This window comes from Choloepus didactylus, chromosome 12 (genome assembly GCF_015220235.1).
Source record: "Choloepus didactylus isolate mChoDid1 chromosome 12, mChoDid1.pri, whole genome shotgun sequence".
In the NCBI taxonomy this organism is placed as follows: domain Eukaryota; kingdom Metazoa; phylum Chordata; class Mammalia; order Pilosa; family Megalonychidae; genus Choloepus; species Choloepus didactylus.
Genome location: NC_051318.1, coordinates 86,178,255 through 86,199,857, shown reverse-complemented (window position 1 = coordinate 86,199,857; position 21,603 = coordinate 86,178,255). Strand labels below are relative to the sequence as shown.

General features: G+C 37.7%; 1 long non-coding RNA gene across 8 annotated transcripts in view; it reads left to right on the top strand.

Annotated features, from left to right (window-relative positions):
• LOC119506949 overlaps positions 1-21,603 on the top strand; it is a 233,622-nt gene that overhangs the window by 192,034 nt on the left and 19,985 nt on the right. For 6 of the 8 annotated variants that reach the window (XR_005211075.1, XR_005211069.1, XR_005211073.1 and 3 more), the window contains one exon: positions 3,731-4,543. This is a non-coding gene — a long non-coding RNA (uncharacterized LOC119506949). Of the gene's footprint in view, positions 1-3,730; positions 4,544-4,572; positions 4,586-21,603 lie in introns of those variants that run through there. The other 2 variants (XR_005211076.1, XR_005211074.1) reach the window with 2 other exon arrangements.

Sequence of the window (21,603 nt, the reverse complement as noted above, 5' to 3'; positions counted from 1 at the left end):
TAATCCAGGATCTCATCACAGCTTTGTAGTCCAGACTCTCATTTTGGTTTTGTCTTTGTGCCCAGCCATGACTAGGCTCAAGAGGACTGGTTCTGGTTATTTCAGTTCATAGCACTGGTGTGTTTATCAATGAGAGTAAAAACTTTAAAATGAAAACAGAACTTCCAAACAGAAGGGAACACTATGTCAGTGGGTGGGTCAATCCTCTCCCCAGGGTGAAAATCTACACGAGAAGTCAAGTTATGGTCAAAAGACGGCTTTGTGAACCTGAAATCAGAGCAAAGGCGGTTGAGGTTAACGGTGGTAGTTGCTAAATTGACCGCCTAGGGCATGGGTGTCCATGAATTAAGGTTTCCTCCCTCACAGACCTCTGTCTCATTGCAACCCCAAACTGTGCTCAGGATACGTGATTGGATTTGGGCGTTTCCCACACTTCCTCAGCTTTAGGCTTTCTGATGCTTGTTTGTTAGTATGACCCCCTTCAACAGAAGGCCAGTCTCATCCATCAGGGGCACAATTTCACTAGCTTATCTTCAGATATAGAATCTGCCTTTGATATCTATAGGCATCTCATTATAAACCCCCATGCCAGAAAAATGTTTGAATTAACTTTTCATACATGAGTATCTTTCTGATATTATTAAAGCAGAACTTTCTTGAGGGCAAAAATATATCTAATTATACTTTGAAATTCTCTTCTCTTGTCTTACCCATTCCCAACCCTTCTGTCAGGACAAAACTTACACATAAGGAAATGAACACCTACTTCCTAAGCAACGACTATGGACATTATCTCATGTGTATTGTCTTATATGTATTTATATATGATATCTCATGATATGATTTACCTTCATTTAATAAATGAGGAAATTAGATAAGAAGTAAATTGTTCAAGTTTGTAGCTAGTATATTGGCAGAGCCTGTATTTAAACCTATGTCTCCTTGACCTCGAATTCTTAAATGTTCAGGGGTAGATGGGAGTAGGGGATGCATGAGAGAAGGGGATACAGATAAGTTGCATTACCTTGCCTTCCCATAAATATACCATGTTGCCTCACAAAATATATGATCAATAAAGATGTTGGTTGCTTGATTTATGATTGAAAAAAGCCATATTTATCATTTGATCATATTCTTATAGCTTTTAAAAGTTTTCATTTGCTGTTTATAGGATTTGGGAATGGGGTGGGCTTGAATTGTTCTGATCATTTAACACTCGGCAATCTGAGCACATAGTAACTGTTCAAGAAATATCCCAGGTGGGAATAAGTAAAGGGAATTATCAAGGAATATAGCTAGATTTCTGAGGTATGAACAGCCAAAGGTGAGTTCAACCCTTCTCCTCTTTACTAAAATTGTACCTCATATAAAATTGTGGCACATGGAAAGGATTCTGAGAAACAGTTGTTATTGAAAATGATCGAGAAAATGGGAAACACTTCATTGTTAAAAAAAACAAAAACAAAACAAAACATTTTAAGCAAAAAGCCAAACCAAAACAGAACAAAAGAACTCTTCAGTGGAGTAATGCTTTTTCCCTTACAAAATCAGTGTGTGCTTACAGACATCAGTTTCATTCTGAGCAATTTCAAATCAGACAACTCACAAAGCACCCCCACAAGGTGTACTTGGGCTTGAAACATACACATCTCGCCCGAGACGTGTCCTACAGCCCAGCAGTCCAGCTAATTAAGGGTTTTGAGAGCACAGGGGAGCAAACAGCAGGATCTTCTTAACAATTAGAGAGGAGTCTTAGGAAAACACTTCTTCCCCTACTGTAGCTGACACTCCACTGACAGCCTTTCTCCTTTCACCCTGGCACTTTATTTGAAATGTCTAAAGTAGGTACTACAAGTGACTGGTTCCAGACAAAACTGGGTGATGGCTGGATATTGAACTGAGGTCTGGATATTCCATTTTGCACTCCATTTCTAAGACGCTTCAGGCCATCCTCTCCCCAAGGCTCCACCTACTGAATGTCAGCAGTTGTTTGAAACGCTCTTTGAAAAATAAGGACATAATATCCTATTATGATCTATTGAAAGTATCAATGGCAATGCATGCATATGAATAATATTAATTGTCATTTACAATTGCATTTTACAGGGTTTATTTTGCAAAGTTTGTGCCTATTACAAATTCTTCTGCATCTGGCAAAGGGACATTTTATTACCTATACACCTTGTTCTCTTTTAAAGTCTTTTTTTCTCAGCATTCCAATGGCAGTTAATTTAATTGCCAGGGACTATTCTCAATATATTATGGCATAGTTCTTCAATTTTTATTTTCTGTCCCTCTTACTAATATGTCTGTTAACGGTCATCATTTCAGAATACTCTGAACTCTATAAAGAACTGGCAAAGAAAATTGATTATGGTTGTTATTTTGATTTATCTCATTACAATAATCATTAATCATATAATACACGTTACCAAACATTTCACCCCCAACTGCTATCAAATTGCTCTTATATGGTACCAGGAAGGGCCCACAAACTAGCATTTTTAATCCAAAGCATCGGTCAAGTCTCATCTAGCAGTTAACGTCGAAGAGATCATAGGTTTTCAGGTGGGAAAAAAGCCAACATTTATTGAGCACATGCTATGTAAGGACTACCACATTCTATGCTTCACTTCATATTACTCCATTTAACAGAGCCAGTTCTGTGAGGCAGCCGTGAATAGCTCATTTCATAGATAAGGACAAGACACTTCAGACATGTTAAGCAATTTGCCAGATTAAGAGACTGGATCTAATGTCTGTGTCCTTGCCAACACTCCCTCACTATTTTTGTAAATATTTTAATATGTGATTTAAATAAATTATTTACAAAAGTAATCATGTCATATATTCTCTACATACAGATACTTCTCTGCTTTTATCTTCATGTTTTGTTGATTTGTAACATTTTGATGTATAGTGTGCTCCTCTGCCTCTCCTTAAATATGTGGAGCATCAACATTACTATTAAATTGTCGTTTCAATGATCTCCCTTACATACATATTTCTCATATTATATGTGCTCTTTTCTGTCAGTTATGCACCTTTATTTCTGCTGTGCCTTCTTCAACAAGCTGCCAAAAAAAGCTAAGACTATGGTTTTTAAGCATTTTTACCCATAGTTTGAAAGTCACTATGCCCCAAATTACCCTCCTGGTGGTACTCTTACTTTTTAAAATTGCATGATTGGGAACAAAGATATTGAGAATATTATGAATACAGCTGTTTGGCTCTCTTGCCATGGCCTAAATTCTGCTTAGATTACATTGCTCCCCAGGTAAGATGGCCTATTGATGACTTAGCTGAAGCTGAGAAGGCATGTTCAATTTGATTCACTAACAGCCAAAGTGGTCACATCTCAAGGTGAAAGAACAATAATATAACCACCACCACCACCACCCCACACCAACAAGACAGCCACCATTCATTAGACTCTCTCAATGTGTCAGCTGCATTTCAGGCACTTTCTATATGTTACATATCTTAATGATTTGGCATATGTAAAGCACTTAGAACTGTGTTTGTTAGTAAAGTTCACCCAAATATTTGCTTTTATTATCATCACCATCATCACATCATCCTCATCATCATCTCACTTAACTTCAATGCTCATTGGAGGTAGGTGTTATTATTCCCATTTTATGGCTAAGGAAACTTCTGAGTCTGAGTTACTTGCCTGGCTAATAAATGGTAGAGAATGCATTTCAACACAAGTGTATTTGATTTCTAGCACCATGTTTTTCTGTCTGCTACACTTCTTCTCACGGATGGGAACAGCCATGAGAGAAGAGGGCTGCCTGACCTTCACCAGGTGGGAACTCTTCCCTATCTCTCCTAGGGAAGCTCAACATGCAGGGGACACTGATACAGCGACCATGGCCAATGTCTTCACTACAAGGATGGCTGCTCAGGTATGTCCCTGTGGTCTTGAGTAGGAACTGGCTGGGCTCCTAAGGGAACCTCTGATTGTCTAAGATGCTTCGATTGCCCTGTTTATCCCAGGAAAGATAACCACTAGACCCTGTCCTCCCCAGGGATTCCAATTTTCCGCAGAGAACTGGACTCTGATTCTATAAACGCTCATCTTGTCTTTGCCTTCGTCCCCTGTCATCACTTCTTCTGAACCTGACACCAGCTGTGTGCCATCTATTAACCTGTCATATTCATTGATCTCCCTGAGAAATCAAACTATCCCTCTAATTCCCCTGCCTGATCTTTGCTTGCCAGAGCTTGATCTTTGCTTGCCTCGCAAAAGAAAAGTATAGTCTATTTGCTTGAGCCCTAATAGCCTCAAATGCTGTATAGTCAATACATGATTTTCTGTACATGTTAAACTTTATGGCCTCATTGAAAATGAAAACTGGATAACTGTGATGTGACCTCCAAAGGCTCTATGAATATAGAACTAAAGTAAGCACAGGGATTAAGGAAGCTTATAATGAAAAGCATAAAATCTTTCTATCAGTGTTTTCATTTTTCAGCAGAAAATGGACAGCTTAGGTATTCATTGAAACTCATGCAATATCCAAATGTAAACTGAGAACTGATTTTCTCTCTTCTTATTTGTTGGAGAATGATGATGGGAGATTAGAAAATCCCCAGTGTATCTTCACATGCTGACATTGAAACACTGGTAAGTTCCTTTTTTGTTTAAGTATATCAGAAAATTCTCCATTCTTTGATGGAGCTTTTCTCAAACCCCACAATGGCATTGTGATGTGTGTCAAAGCTTTCTATTGAGAGTAAGTATATCCTCATTAATTCATCATTTATCCATCCATCTATTCATTCTTTCATCTGTTTGTTCTTTTATTTATTTGGGGCTAATACTGTGCTAGGATCTTACATTAGTCAATGTCGAACTGGAATAACTTAATTTACTCTTGGCATTTCAAGCAGAGAGAATTCAAGACAGGAAATGTGTCCTTTGCTTCTGAAGCTGCCATAACTGCTTCTGGGGGTGGAAGCTTCTGGAAACTTCTCTACACAGCTTTAGCTAAGCCATACTCTATGCTTGAATCAGACCTGTCCTCAGTCCACCTGCTGCCCCACCACCTTGGCCCCCACTTAGCTAACTTTTCTATCTGGAAAAATAATCTGTTTATTTTTCAACATCTAGAACTAGATTTTTATCCTGGGTAGTCTCCCTTGACCCCATGCCCACTTTACCATCCCCGTTTTAGTCCCTTGTATTATATCTATTATTGTATGTGCCATGGTATATTTCAGTTACTTGTGGGCATGTTAGCCTACCCTATTAAACTAAGAGCTTCTTAACGGTGTGTCTTTTTTTCTTTATATTCCTCAAAACTAGCACAGACCTATCAATTCTCAACTAATATTTATCAAATTTATTTGGATTGCAGTGAATAATGCAAAAACACTGAACTACGGTATATTTTAAAGGGCCTGGATAAGGTGCCAGAGAAGGAATTTAAATTTTATCCTGCAGTTAACGGCAGGCTGTTGTTAGTGACATGATGTTTGTTGGTTGGCTGGTGACGTGATGTAATTTAGTGATCTGAGTTGGTAAAAGGTGTCAAAAGTTAGTATGGGGTATACCTCTCTGTATCTCTTGCGGACAACAGGAGCTGGGTGTATTGTTTTTAGTTTAGCTTGACTCCCTGGAGACCATTTGTCCTTATCTCATTCCAGACATGGAGTCGCTATTTTGACTTACTTTATTTCTCGATTAGAAAATATTCTTTTTAGATTTTCTGAAAGTATCTGGCTGACAGGTTAGCTGAGATTTTATAATCAACTATTTCCAATCCCCAAATGTTCTAATTATAAAAAGTAATATAGTCAGGCATTCTAAATTATGTTCTCATTCACTTTGCCAAGTACCTCTTCAAAACCTTTTTGCTCTTCTATCTGAGCTTACTTCTGTAAATGCTCTTTTTACAACACAGACAACTGTGGAGAGTGCTAACTTCAGAAACAATATAACTTGGACCCAATTTTAAAAATTATGAGTTCATGTGGGCCAAGATAAATCACAATCAAATATTCTGCCTTTCAAATCTACCTTTGACTTTTTCCAGGTGCTTGTCTCGAATGCCAGAGCTAGAGGCTTGTCTGGCTAAAAATAAAATGACAGTGATGGCCCAATAATCCTTCCTGACTCGAGAAATGGCCTTTCTGTTCCTCCCACAATGCCTCATTCTCAATAGAAAGACCTACTTGGTCTAGGACAGTGGATTTCAAACCAGGTTCCATAGACTCTTGATGATGTCAGCCTGGGTCCTCTACGGTGAGGAAATGAGAGATAGAGCAGGCATAGCTTCATCAGGCCCCAGCCCCACTCATCTTAAACTCATCAGATACCCTTAACATTTTCATACATTTCATTCTCTGTAAGTTTTCATTTTGAAAGGAATTTGATTGCTAAAAACATTGTGAAAAACTACCAATCCCAGATCCCACAAATATTAGGTGTGTACGCAACTGCTAAAGAGGCTCTGTGAAGGAAAATTTCACGGATCTAGATTGAAAAAAACTCTCCTTTGAGTTTTGTCTTTGATCTTTCAATGAACTGTGGGACCAAGAACAAGTCATTCAACCTTTCTGAACCTTAATTTTCCTATGATGGAGATTGTGAAAATTGAAGCATGATAAAGTTTTTGAGAAGTGGTCTGCAAATTTTGTTATCCTATTCAAACATGAGTTATTGATTTCCAGGGAATGGGCCAGTAAACTAATGAAACTCTAGAGGAACAACACAAATATGTCATTATGGATAGACTTTTTTGAGTGCCTATTGAGGTGATTTTGAATTATGTTCACAAATTCTTTTCCACTCCTCCCTCCAAAAGGCAGAGCCTAGTTCTCTTCTCCTTCGAGTGTGGACTGGACTTAGTGACTTGTTTCTAATGAATAAAATAAGAAGGAAATGACAGTGTATGGTTAGGTCACAAAGCCTTTGCAGCTTCCTTCTTGTTTGCTCTCTTGGACCTTCTCTCTGGAGGAAGCAACTGCCATGTCTTGAGGACACTAAAGCAGCCTAATGAAGAGGTCCACATGGATGAGGAAGTGAGGACTTGTTTGACAGAACAGCCAGGTAGGTTGAGAATCTGGGATCACGCTAGCCTGGAAGAAATGACTGTGTGGAAAATCCATGCAGGCAGACCTAAAACAGCCTCACAGTCTCTGCTTTCATGACAAGAGGAAGAGGAAGGAGGTTTCATGTTCACAGAAGATCAGAATAGGCATGGCCCAGAGAACCAGCAGAGCTTGGTCACACGGGTCGAGAGGTTCAAGCAATGGCCTCTGCTGCCCAGCTTGAGTGAGCTTGGAAATGGATCTTCAAGCCCTGGGAAGCCTTCAGAAGACTAAAGCCCTGACTGACATCTTGATGGCCACCTCATAAGAGATCCTAAGCCAGAACCACCCAACAAAGCTGTTGCCAGATTCCCAACCCACAGAAACATCACAAATGTTTATTGTTTCAAATCACTACATTTTGGAGTAATTCGTTTTACAGCAGTAGATAACTAATACATCCACCATGTTGAGAACATTGTCCACTGCATTCCATTCCTGCCCTCAAAATTATTAATGGCCACTGGGCAAGGTGGAGAGTCAGAAAGCAAAATTTTTTCATGAAATATTCCATTTGCACCAAGATATGGGAATTCTGATTCAGCAAGTCTGAATCAGAATTCAAAATGTCCTTGGTGATCTGGGCGGGAAGTCAAAGACAACCTTGATGTGGGACAATGAGGGCAAGGACAGGGTAGTGGGCCTTGGAGAGAAAAAGAAACTTTTCCCCAGCAGTATAGGGGAAAATTGGCTGTGTAAAGAAGAAGGGCAGCCTCTCTGCTCATTTAAAATAGGTGTTGAATGCATATGCATTGAGTGATTTTGGTTGATTTATTTTGAATGTCAGACAGAGTGTGTGTCACCAGTGTTACAATGCAACTTAAAAAAAAAGTTACTGTGCCTGAAAAACAGTACAGCAGCCAGGGCCTCTCACTGAGCACCATCACTGATCCCACCCACCCCACACCTCCAATTGCTGAGATGGAGGGGCTTTCCAGCTGGAAGATAAGCAGTGCTTCCTGGGGAAAAGGAGAGTCTTCACTGGGAAGGCATTTGGCAGTGGAGCCTGACTCAATTGTTCTCAGTTTTCAGTGAGGATCTGGGTTGATTTTTCTGTAGGTGGCAGAATGGAGTAATTTGCAAAGATGCTGTGAGAAACCCTCTGGCAATTGGTGGTGGGGAGAAGACGGGATGATGTGGAGCTACTGCAGGTTGGTCGTGGAGGAGAAATGTGATGCAATAGGTGTACATGCTTCATACAAAGAAGTGGCTTAATTTTGGTTTTTATTACTCTCTTGATAAAACTTACAATGTTTGGGTTTCAATGGAATAAACACAAACGCAACGTGCATTCTATTCAGGTTAGATTTGTTTTTTTAAATTTCTGATTACACATTTCATTAAGGCCTTATGTGAAGTATTAAGAGGCACATTATTGTTAGGGTGCCCTCATGTACTGATTTCCCCAGGAGAATCTGTGTTTACCCATCTTGTTCCAGTGCCCTTACTATAGGGCCAACTGTTACTCAAAAGGGACCTGGTTTGGACAATTAATTATATGGTGACCTACTTCCAGTCTTAGTGGAGAGGCCATATAATGGCATAAAAGTCCCTGGGGAAAAATGCCACCTCTCTCTCTGAATAGTCATGTGACCTTGGGCAAATTCCTTAATATCTCCATACTGTGGTTTCTGCAAAGTGTGAATAATAATAACACCTATTCATGTGATTGGGGTGAGGATTAAATGAGTTATTATGCATAAAACCCTCTAGTGCCTGACATATGAACGCTCTATAAAAGATTTTGCTTTAGTTCACATTTAATCCTCACAAAGCTCTCATAATGATGGTGTTATTATGACCCTTTGTAAATGAGTTCACCGAATTACCAAGAGGTTAAGAAACTCTTCATAGGCAAACCAGCTAGAGGGTAGTAGGTGCAGGATTTGGTCTTGACTCCCTTTTGACATCCAAGTCTGAACTTGTCTGGTTAGCCTCAAAGCCTCTTTATGCCCTTTCTTCATTTTCTAGAACAAGTCAGTATGAGGCACTCTGCCTACATTCTTAGTCTCTTGCAATTCTCATCCCAGCCCTAGACACAGTGGAGATTATCTATTTTGTAGGGGACATGCATTCCCACCATGAGATGGGGTCTTGGATTCATCTTGCTTCAAATGCCTTTGTACTAGAGGATGAGAACCAGGCAACCGGCACACCCATTAAGCTGCTGATTTTCCCTAAACCAAGCCTTGTCTGACAGAACAGCCAGGTAGGTTGAGAATCTGGGATCACGCCCAGCCTGGAAGAAATGACTGTGTGGAAAATCCATGCAGGCAGACCTAAAACAGCCTCACAGTCTCTGCTTTCATGACAAGAGGAAGAGGAAGGAGGTTTCATGTTCACAGAAGACCGGAATAAGCATGGCCCAGAGAATCAGCAGAGCTTGGTCACACGGGCCGAGAGGTTCAAGCAACGGCTTCTGCTGCCCAAGACCAGAAAAGATAATGAGCTTGTCTCAGTGGATGCCAATGGGGAGAGCCAATCTGCTAAGGCCCAGGTACTTCCCACTCCCCATTAGGCCTTCTCCCTGCAGAAGCCTCTACCCCAACTATTCCCTTGCCCTGAGGACTGCAATTTACTATTTGGCACCTGTAAAATATGGTATTTCTCCATATTTTAAATTAAAATTCAGATCAGTTTGGAAAAATATGATTCAACTGCTTGCATCCTTAATTTATAGACTTGAGATCTGCAGATGGATAACTGCTCCACCGTCTTGGGAGCCGGCTTGGTGTCCGTTCTCTCAACTTCGATCCTTCTTGACTTTGTTTTCACTCTTTGAAGCTTGATTCTTCAAGTTAGCTGTGCAAAAAGGCATCAAACCCTTGCTCACACTCTGCATTCCCTTCCGTAAAGTCAGAAAAATACTATAGGTAAGGGTCATTGAAAGGATTAGAAGTATTCTATGCATCAGGATAGAACATCATAGAAGCTCAGATTCTATGACTACTATTACTACCAGTAATAATAATAAAATAATAATACTAACTGATTGGTTTCAATAACTGACTGGTCATTTGAAATTGGCAGGCTTATATATTCTACCATGTCAATATTTTGGCTTTCAATGTTAGGTTATCAATGAGAGGCTATGTGCCCAGGACACAATATTAATATGTACACCTAATACACAGAACGGTTTCCACAATGCTAGTTCCCTTTCTTTAGGCAAAGAGAACTCACCCTGCTTGTCCCCAAAAGGGTGTGTTTCTCTTGTGTAGACAAGCAGGCAGAGAACATTTTACTTTTTTAAAGAGCACATTTCCATACCTATCAAGGAAATGAAAGCTTTTCAAGAAAATTCCTGTGAAAAGTCTAAGAGTATTATAAGAATAACTGTTGAGAAAAAAAGAAACAAAGTGTTTAACCTTTTTCCTGTAAAAGTCAAAGACTGTACTTCTCAAAAAAGCTCCTGCAACCTCTAATTTCATTCAAGAGCTAAAGTAACTAGCAGTCCCCAAGGCTCCAGGACTTAATTTCCATCTCAGAGAATGCCCCTCACATCCGAGTTAATCAGGCTCTGTTTCCACTGTTCCAGTTCCCCTCAGGAATCCTGTGGTGTGAGCCTCAAAAAATAAATGCAAATACTCATCTGCTCACCTAAACATTCAGAAGTTTAGAAGAGCTAAACATTCAGGTGATGTATGTCATTTGGCAGAGACAGAACACGCTAATTTGGCACAACTCATCTCTTCTGTCTAAATGCACAGAGCTCCCTTCAGCCCCTCTTGGGCTCAAAAGAGCAAGGATTTGCAAAATGAGTGGGCACTCATGGTTTTCGCTGTCTGTATGCAGATGGAACAAACCTTGATTTTATTTCCTTTTCTTAAGAGAAGGGGGTGAAAAAAAAAAACATACTAAAGCATGAAAAAAGCTTTTAGTCTCTTGCCTTGCTACTACTGGTGGCTCAGATAACATTATCAGAGTGTCCAATTTTTCTATTTTCTACAAACCTGCATTCATTGATATCTTAAGTTTGAAGAAACTTACTTCTGTGGATATAAAGTAATTTCCCATTATCAATTTGAGCATTTGAGTGGCTACCATCTCTGATTATGTCTTTGTCAATAGAGGTTTCATGTAACCTCAGAAGCAAAGTAAAGTGGCCCATGTTCCAAGATAGTGATGTGTTTATAGAACAAGGTCCTTGTTTGTTTCAGGAAGGATGGGCCTGGTATTGTACCTCCACAGTGGTTTGGGTTTAGTCTGTGGTGTGTGTGTGTGTGTGTGTGTGTGTGTGTGTGTGTGTTTATTTCTTGTTGTTACAATTGTTCATGGAGGGGATGAAGGATGGAGTTTCTCAGAGTGGATTTTGTAGCAAGGGACTTAAAAGTCTGCTTATCACTTTTCTGTTTCTTGCTGTTTCAACCCTCAGCAAACCCTGGTAGTTGTTCCATTCCAAAAAGTGGATAAAGGACAGAGCAGCACTCATTTTCAAATCCCTCTGTTAGGACAGATTGTAGACAAGTAGAGAGGATGGATGTGGCTTTAGGACTTTTCCTTTCCCACGCTAATTAGCATTCTCTTCAAATCCATTGGTCTCCAAGGGATTTCGTCTACAGTTTGTGTTTCCTCCAAACTTTCTGCAGGTATTACAGGCAGAGAAGCTCAAGGGAGTTTGGGATATGCCTTCAGAGGATAGTAAGCAGCTTAAACTATCTTACAGCGTTTTTCCTTTGTCCTAAAGGGTTTGGTAAGTTTTTGAAATCAAAAGTTGCTTTGCTTCAAATTTAACTACACAGGGGACAGATTCCTTGAAGTTGTTCTTTTTCATTTCATTCTGTGTATACAAGTAACGGTTTAGGAATAGTATTATAGCTAGAGGCCCTTAATCCTTTTGTGTGACAGACACATTTGGTTTGTTGGTGGAGACTGATTAAAGAATCTATGTGTGCTACAGAAGTTACTTCTGAATTTGGTAGGGTCAGAAAACAGGGCTCCAAACATATGCTGATGCTGCTGGTTTTTCTGGATGTAGCTGTTTCTGACTGTCTAGTCTGCCAAAGACCTAGACACAGGGATGTGTCAGAGAGCTGAGCCGCCTGCAGAACAGGCTTCCATGACTAGGAGCCAACCAACTTTTCTCACACAAGTGCGTCCAACTGAAAAGAAAATCACCAAGAAAAATGTCTTGATCTTAATATTCCCCACCAGGTTAAGTGTGCCTTCTTTGTCCTTCCACAGCACGTTGTACTAACCTTGGCCAAGCTTCCCTTAAATCATGGCCTTGAAGTTGTCTGTGAATACCATTGTCTCCAACTAAACTGGAAGCCCCCTGAGGGCAAGGACCTAGTTTTATTCACAGGTAAATAAGCAGGACACCACATTCCAATGTCTTTCTCAAAGAATGCCGTGAATAAAATTTCTCTTGCCTAGCATGCAGTTTGCATGCACCCTTTCATTGTCATTTCTCTGTTTAAGATATTTTTGTTCTTTGACTCAGTGAATCCTAGAAATAGCTTGTCAGTTTAGATGAGAGAAGGGAAATAAATATTTTCCTTCAGTCTACTAGTCTCTTATTCTCATGTTTATCTGAAAATTCACTAGTTCCTTCTATCTATATTATTTAGCAGCTTTTAATCATTTTGAGTCTTCTACACTCAACTCCAGTTTCATAATAAGTCATAAGTTCCCTTGAGCAGAGTTCCTTCTGATTGTTGTTTGTCCATTCTATCCAGGATCTTTGCCAATCTTTGATGTCACCTTGTTTCTTAATACACCATGAGAGAGTGAGGTTAGATAAAATATTATTGGAAGAGATCCCGATGCCACGTATCCCTAGTCCCAACAGTCTTCCCCAGAACAAGAAAGAATGTGTTGCGGTAGTAGGGACAGAAGTCAGCATATGGGCTTGAGCAGTCAGAAGAGATGCCAGCCATAAGCTTAGCAGCCATTGTAACGCATTCATATGCAACTGATACATCCATAGGCTTGTCTTCCAGCTGAGGATACTGGGCTTGTGGTCCGTTGCCTCTCAGCCTTCCTGTGGCCTCTTTACAGAATTCATTGACAATTGTGACAGGCTCTACCCTGATATTTTTCTAATGGAACTTGCTGATTACTTTATATACCAGTTCAAGGCTCTTTGACCAGAAACCAGAGACAGAGCCATTGTATAAAACAGATTCACCATAAAGATATTGCAACTGTTTCACCCACACCAAAGGTTGATTGCCATTAAAACTACTTTGTGAGTGTTCTATCTATGGATTAAAGAATACATCAACATTTCATCCCAAACATCTGGTTCAATGCATCATTAAGAAAACATTTTGTGTATCAGTGAGGCTCAAAGAAGGTAGCTGCATCAGATGTTCAGAAATGGCTGCTCTACAGCATCATGAACAGCAAAGGGTCTGATAGTGTACCCGGCTCACAAGTTAAGAAGTGAGCCTGCCACAGTTTCACAGATGATAGCAGAAGACACGAGACTCATGGGACAGAGTAAAGGACTTTATTACAACACAGCATGAAGCATAAGCTTTAGGTCTCACAAGTCAACAAAGGTGTATCTAGATGAATGCTGTGCATTCAGTGAGTTTGCATCACAGCTGGGGAACCTCAAGCTCAGGGAACCCCAATCTTTTATGACAGGCTTCAAGCAAACCTGCTCAACATTTGCCCCAGGAGGAGATATTATCTTTATTGTAGTGGGCAGCAAAAACCTTCCTCTTCTCTAGTGGGAGAAAGTTCTCAGTCTCCCGTGTTCATTTGCTATACAAATGCCCTCGAAAAGATAGTTCAGAACAAAACCTGTCAGTACCTCTGCTGGCAAGATGTGCAGAATTCTCTCCAAGGAATCATCTGGCAGTGAACTAATACTGAAAAGAAGATTTGAACTTTTCCCTCTCCAATCAAACCACTTAATATGCTCTCCCTCTTTCTCGCTCTCTCTTTTAGTTAATGTCCTGATGAAAATTTTTAGCTGAGGGAATCAGTGCCAAGGACCCTTCTGATGGGAACTGAATCTCTGAGATGCCAATTAACATTGCATTGCTGAGACCAGTCAATTTGTTATTTGTTTTTCTGCCCAAGTTTGTGCATTTGAACTTTAAAGGTTTTGTTTTCATGGTCTATAGCACAGGGGAAAAATGACAAAACCAGCTAAATCCTCTGTAAGCAACAGAGAAGGGAGAGCAAAAGCTTGTTGCTGAACCACTTTGATCCCTTTTTTCTTGTTTTCCAAGCTCTGCTTATTTACAGCTGTTACAGAAATCTGTAGAAGAAAGACAAGTGTCACTGAAAGTGGGTACAAAAGCTGAAAAGACACCAATGAGTTAAAAAGAGAACTGAATTGCATCAATGCAAAATGTATTTAGAAAGAACTTCAGAGAGTCAAGTAGAGAAAAGGTCATGGTATGGTATTTCTGAGAAACGAGAAGTGAGCCATTGATGTGTCTTTATTACATTTCTATTTGTGAAGCATTTCTGACTATTTCTTAATTATTTGTTTTTCACTTTGAAAGTTGGTTTTATTATTTCAGCAAACTTTAAATCACATTGCCTTTTCAAGTGAGAAAGATATTCATCTTAAATGAAGGCCTTTCTCAATAGTTCATTATATGTGAGCCATGTCAAACACACACCTGAAATAAGAGCAAAATCTTAGCATGACCAGTTAAATTTAAGCAACCTGTTTTTCTCCAGAATTTGATAATCCCTATGAAAGCATATAGCACTTCATATACCCAGAAACCTTTAGCATCTAAGTTATTTGAAACATATTAAAAGATTAGTTGATGATGTCAATGTATTAGGAGTCATTTTGAAAAAAATATATACAAGTTGATATATTCACTTTCAAAATACATCTAGAAATAGAAAAAATATAGTTAGTAACAGCCTTATATGATGTTCTAGAATGAAAAGATTGTCTAACTCTAGTATTTTGGCAATTCCAGTGTCAGTTCCTAGTTAATTTCTTATATAGGTATAAGTGAAAGATCCTTAATTATTTACCAGTTCATCAATCTGAACTCAAGTTTGCTTTCGTGTAGATGTTAATAGAACATCATGTTCCCGTATATATTGAGAACAGTCACCGACAGTCACATCCACTTTTAAGCCCAGTGTTAACCAGGTTTAAACATATAATATAACTGATTTTATTGTTTTGCCAATTCTTTATACCTCACGTGGCTACAAAGGAAGAGAAAATGAGGTGAGAATTCCTTTATTCTTTACTTTCTTAGCTTCCACTTACATGGCATCCAGAGGGCATACTGCCAATTACAAATTTAGGGTATATGTTTTCTTCTTTAAAGTTTTGCTAAATAACAACCAAAGTGCTACACATTTAAAAAAAAAAACCAATTTGCAATTCTATATCAGGACATGTTTATTGTGCGTCTACATTATTTTCGAATTGTGTTTTCAGAGACTGGAGCAGAATTGCTTTAAAAATGAGGGCAGTCTCAAAAATCAGTGTGTAAAACTTTCTGTGTTACTAAAGGATATGTTTAAGGTATAAACAGAAATTATTCAATGCAAATTACACACCTGAAAACTTTAGCTTCCAAAGATAAAGAGCTAAGGTTAAGGCACGCAGGTAGATAAAAATGACTCCTTTCTGATCAACAGAAAGGACAGTCACTGGGTTTATAATGACACCTATAGGGCATGTAGGATTTTGGTAGGTTTCTGCTCTTACTTTGATTTGAAAGGAAGACAGTGATAGACACAGATACCTGAAAACATCAACCACTAGGCAAAGATTTGGGGAAGATCATTATATTTTCTTGTAGGATAACTTAAGTATTCATGGATAAGATTCTCTAAATGGGAGGGGAATTTTGACACATCATGAAGCAAAATAGGCTAGGAAGATTCTAGCCAGGTTAGAACTAGATTCCAAGGATCCTTGAACTCTAATGTCCATTTGAGTCACAGGGGGATTTTTTGTCTTTAAATGCGGATTCTGATTCAGTAGGTCAAAGTAGGGCCCAAATGCTGGATTTCTAACATTGCTTTCCAGCTGACAAAATTCGTGTTGGCTGAAGACCAACTTAGAGTAGCAAGGAACTAGGTAATGGATGCTATTTATTTTGAATTTTGGTATAAGTCTTCATATTGCATTCTGTAATGTGTGTCATCTCTCTTTACTATGAAAGATTTTGCTGTTCAGATGAGGAGGGTTTATTCAGGCACTACTGAACACATAGAAGCAGTGCATCTAGAAGGAATTAAATAAATTCCTTGTGATATCAAAGATATAAAATGATAGCATATGCTAAGATAAAAATATCAATTGCAAACATATGCAGTTCTAGATGGACAGCTTGTTGACATTTTCTCTGCCATTACATCATGCAAAATTTGTTATTCTTTGTCTGCATTGTAACAATAGCTAGATAGCAGGTATCCTTGACTTTCAGCCTCTCTTTTCTGCAATGCATCCTACAAAGCTCTCACAGAGTAATCATCCCTAATTAGCCCATATCAGTAGAGATAATGTTGCTTTTGTCAGCGTTCCAGTCTTGGAGAAACCCCTCCTCTTCCCCAATCCATATGGTCTTGGTAGGATTGTCAGGCACCACATATCATTTCCTCCTGTGCTTGGGTGAATGCAAGATTAAGACAGTTCAACTAGAATAATCTAGCTCCCTGTAAACAGATATTTGTTCAAGGGTAGGCAAATGATCCAAATGGAGCCACTCAGAGTCTAGGAGATAAAGGTTATTTTTTTCTGTGGTCGTGAGCTTTGGGCCTCCAAAGCTCATGACATTCCCTGCCATGTGGAGGATGCCTTGGTGAAAACCAAGGTGGAAAAATGCAGAGCCAATCAATGAAGCAGGAAAATGAGCCTACCCAACTCTGGAAAAAAAGATGCAACTTTTTCTGTGTTGTGCACCAAAAACGTCCTTCTCGTTCTTAAGCAAGGGCAAGCATAAACAGATAACTATATCTCAAAGTAGATTTCACACACAAATGTAATTTAAATGACATAAAATAAAAGATGGGTGTGTATTTACTTGTCTTAAGATGCAAAAAGATTTTGCAAGCAAAGAATTTTTTTTAAAACTGTAAATGAAACAATGGTATGATGATATGAAAATATTAAGCATAAAAAACAAAATTTGCATTTCCCTAGTGACTAATGATGTTGAAAATCTTCTTTGACTTAAGTGTCTATTCAAAAATTTTGCCTGTTTTTATTAGGTTGTTATTTTATGTTTATAATTTTTTGTTGTTTTTTGAATTGTGATAACACATATACAACTCAAAGTTTCAAATGTATATCAGCACCATCCCTTACCAAAACTTTTTCATCATTCCAAACAGAAACTGTACCCATTAAGCAATAAATTTCCATTCTGCATGTTCCTCAGAACCTGGTAACCTGAAATATACATTCTGCATTGATGAACTTGCTTATTCTAGGTATTTCACATAAGCAAGATTGCAATATTTATCTTTTTGCATCTGGCTTATTTCATTCAACATGATGTCCTCAAGGTTCATTCATATGATATCATGTTTCCAAACTTCATTCCTTTTCATAGCTGAGTAATATTCCATTGCATGTATACATGTAATTTTGGTGATCCATTCATTCATTGATGGGCACTTGGGCTGCTTCCACCTTTTAGCTGCTGTTTACTTCTTGATAATGTCCTTTGATGTACAAAAGTTTTTAACTTTGATGAAGTCCATTTTATCTATTTTTTCTTATGTTAACCAACCTTTCCATTCCTGGGACAAGTCCAACTTGGTCATGGTATGTCCTCCTTTTAATATGCAGTTGGATTTGATTTTCTAGTATTTAGTTGAGGATTTTTATATATATATATTCATAAGAGAAATTGGTCTGTAATTTTCATTTCTTGTGATGTCTTTATCAGGCTTTAGTATTAGTACAGTGTTAGCCTCACAGAATGAGTTAGGAAGAGTTCCCTCTTCAATTTTTAAGGGGAATTTGAGAAGGATTGGTGTTAATTTTTCTTTGAATGTTTGATAGAATTCACTATTGAAGTTATATGAACCTGGATTTTTTTTCCCCTTGGGAGGTTTTGATCAATGATTCAATCTCTTTACTTGTTATATGTATGTTGAGATCATCTATTTCTTCTTGAGTCCACTTAGGCAATTTGTATGTTTCTAGGAATTTGTCCATCTCCTTTAGATATTTGATTTTGGGGTATACAAGTGTTCACAGTATTCCCTTACAATCCTTTTAATTCCTGTAAGATCTTTAATAATATTCCCACTTTCATTCTGATTTTAGTTACTTGCATCTTCTCTCTTTTTTACTGTCAGATTAGCTAAAGGTTTGTCAATTTTATTGATCTTTTCAAAGAAACAACTTTTGGTTTCTTTGATTCCCTTGCTTGATTTTTTTTTTTATTTTCTATTTTACTTATCTCTCTTCTACTCTTTATTATTTCCTTCCTTCTACTAACTTTGGGTTTAGTTTTCTTTTCTTTTTGTAGTTCAGGAAGATGTGAAGCTAGGTAATTGATTTGGGATCTTTCTTCTTTTCTAATAATTTCTGCATGTTGTGTTTGCATTTTCATTTGGCTCTAAGAATTTTCTGACTCCCCTTGTAATTTCGTCTTTCACCTATTGGTTGTTTAAGAGTGACTTTTTAAACTTCCATGTATTTGGAATTTTCCAAATTTCTTTCCATTGTTGATTTCCAGCTTCATTCCACTGTGGTCAGAGATGATGATTTGTATGGTCTCAATCTTTTTGAATTTATTGAGACTTGTTTGTGACCTAATCTAAGGTCTATCCCAGAGAATGGTCCATGAGTATTTGAGAACAAATGTATTCTGTTTTTGAGTATGTGTGGACTGTTCATTATATGTTTGTTAGATCTAGTTGGTTTATAGAATTGTTCAAGTCCTTTGTTTCCTTATGGATCTTCTATATAGATGTTCCATCCATACTGAAAGTGGGGTATTGAAGTCCCCAAATATTACTATAGAACTATTTTCCTTTCAGATTTGTCAACATTTGCTTCATATATTTTGGGACTCTGTTATTAGGTGCATAATTTTTGCACCTAATATTATAATCATATGCCCCTAATGAATCTATGCTTGTATTAATATATAATGCCCTTCTTTGTCTTTTCTAACAGAATTTGACTTAAAATTTATTTTGCCTGATATAAGACCAAACATTCCAGCTACGTAATTGTTTTTATTTACATGGAATGCATTTTTCCATCCTTTCACTTTCAACAGATGTATTTGAGTCTAAGGTAAGTTTCTTGTAAATAGCATATAATTCGATCATTCTTTTTTAAAAAAAAACATTCTGCCAATTTCTGTCTTTTGATTGGAGATTTTAAATCATTTGCATTCAAAGTAATTACCTCTAAGACAGGACTAATTTCAATGGTTTTGTATGTCTCATAACTTTTTTATGCCTCATTTCCTCTATTGCTGCTGTTTTTTGTGTATAGTTGATCTTTTGTAGTGAAATGGTTTGATCCCCTTCTCACTTCCTTTTATGTATGTATTTTAGACATTTTCTTTGTGATTGCTATGGAGTTTATATTAAATATTCTAAATATTTACTAATATAATTCAAATTTATACCAACTTATCTTCAAAAGCATACACAATTTCTGCTCTTATTCCCCCCTCTTTGTTTTTGTCATAAATTGCATCATTTTTTGCATTCTCAATGTCATAGAAATATGATTGTTTTCATACATTTGTATTTTAGATCATTAAGAAATAAAAAATTGACTTACTTCCCAATACTACTTAGGCCTGAACATGAATGGATTATTGATACGCAATGTAACAAAGATGAATATGAATATCGTTATGCTGCATGAACAAAACCATACCAAAAGGAGTTCTCACTAGATTGAATCAATTCATGGAAAATTCTTGTAATTGCAGGCTATTTATTACTGACAGAAAGAAGATCAGTTCCTGTGGACTTGGGGGGGTGAAATGAAAAGGGGCCAGAGGAAGGGATTACAAACAACATCAGGAATCTTCTTGGGGGTGATAGATATGTTGCTCACTACTTTGATTGTGACACTGGCTCCATGGGTGTTTATGCATTCAGAAATCATCAAATGTTCATTTTCAATATGTACAGTTAATTGTAGATCAATTATATCTCACTAAAGCTGTTTGAAAATTAAGAATAACCTTAGGAAATTTACAATCTGCTGAAGAGTGCATTTCTTGAAATCAACAATTGTTTAATCACGGAGAAGTAATTCAATGTGGAACAAATCCAATACTTTGAAGGGATGCGAGTTTTAATGATAATCATGTGGGTTCAAGGTTTTCTGAGGAAGCTTCTAGGAGTGAGTTTTCCTTCGCATAGCTGAACTTCTTTTTTTATGTCCTGACTCTCAAGTCTCAACTAAGTCTAGCGCATCAAGTAAGTAACAATGCAGCATTTGAGTGGGAATTTAGTAAGCACTTTGAATCAACCCTCGGGGTTCTTTTTCAGTGTCTCAGTACACACCCGCCATTCCCCATGCATGATTCTGTGTAAGTCTTTATATTAAATACAAGAAGCTGTGAGGTGGTCACTCATCCTAAAATGGGTTTTATTTTTTCTAAAAGAAGTCATAGTTTCACTGGAAAAGGATAGCATTTAATTGCTTCATGTATCACTTTATAAAGTAAAAATTAGGATTTTTTTTAAGAGTTGTTTTGATTCTAATAACAACTTGTATTTATTGAGTACTTTTTATGTACCAACTACTTCTCATGTATTAATTCTCAGTCGAGCCTCATATTTTTTGCCCTAGTTATTATGGGTTGTTATATTGGTTTAGGTATTTTGTCCTTATTTATATACTGTGTTTTCAATTCATTTTCCTCCAAACTTCAAGGATGAATTCATTTTTCACTGAGAGAAAGAACAAAAGAAGTACTGTTACATGGAAATTCATTGCGATACAATAATGAATTTTTATAACCCAGTGGGATAAATTTGAACTCATGATCACTACTAACTAGAATCAGAATTCTAAATGTGTGAGGTTTGTTTATTCTTACATATCAGCATGTGCTAGGTTTTCCTACACAGAGCATGTGAAATTCATTTGCATAAGAACCCTCAGATTCAGAATAAACAGTATTTCAAAATGCATTAGGGTTAACAGTGGAAATTTAGTACTTGGTAGAGATGAACAGTGTTGAAAAGCCCATTAACTGTCTCTTTACCTAGGAAATGTAACTGCATGTGTTATTTGGATGCTTTTTAGCATAGTAAATCTTATTTCTGTGGTTCACATGTAATGTAACAAGAAAGACAACATGCTGTGCTTTAAAATTAAGAAAACATGTGGCTGTGATGCCAGTTTCTGATGATCCATTGAACCTGGAATTTAGCCTAGACATGATTCACTGAATTGTAGATTGAAAAGAAACAAAACAAAGCTCACCTTCCATAGACCGTGGTTAAGTTTTGCTTTAGAAACAGATGGCAAAGTAGAAAAGCTTGTTGGAAATTGATTGAATTTGAAAAATCAGATGTGGAAAAATCTAGCAATTCAGTCTGATAGATTGTTTTGTGATG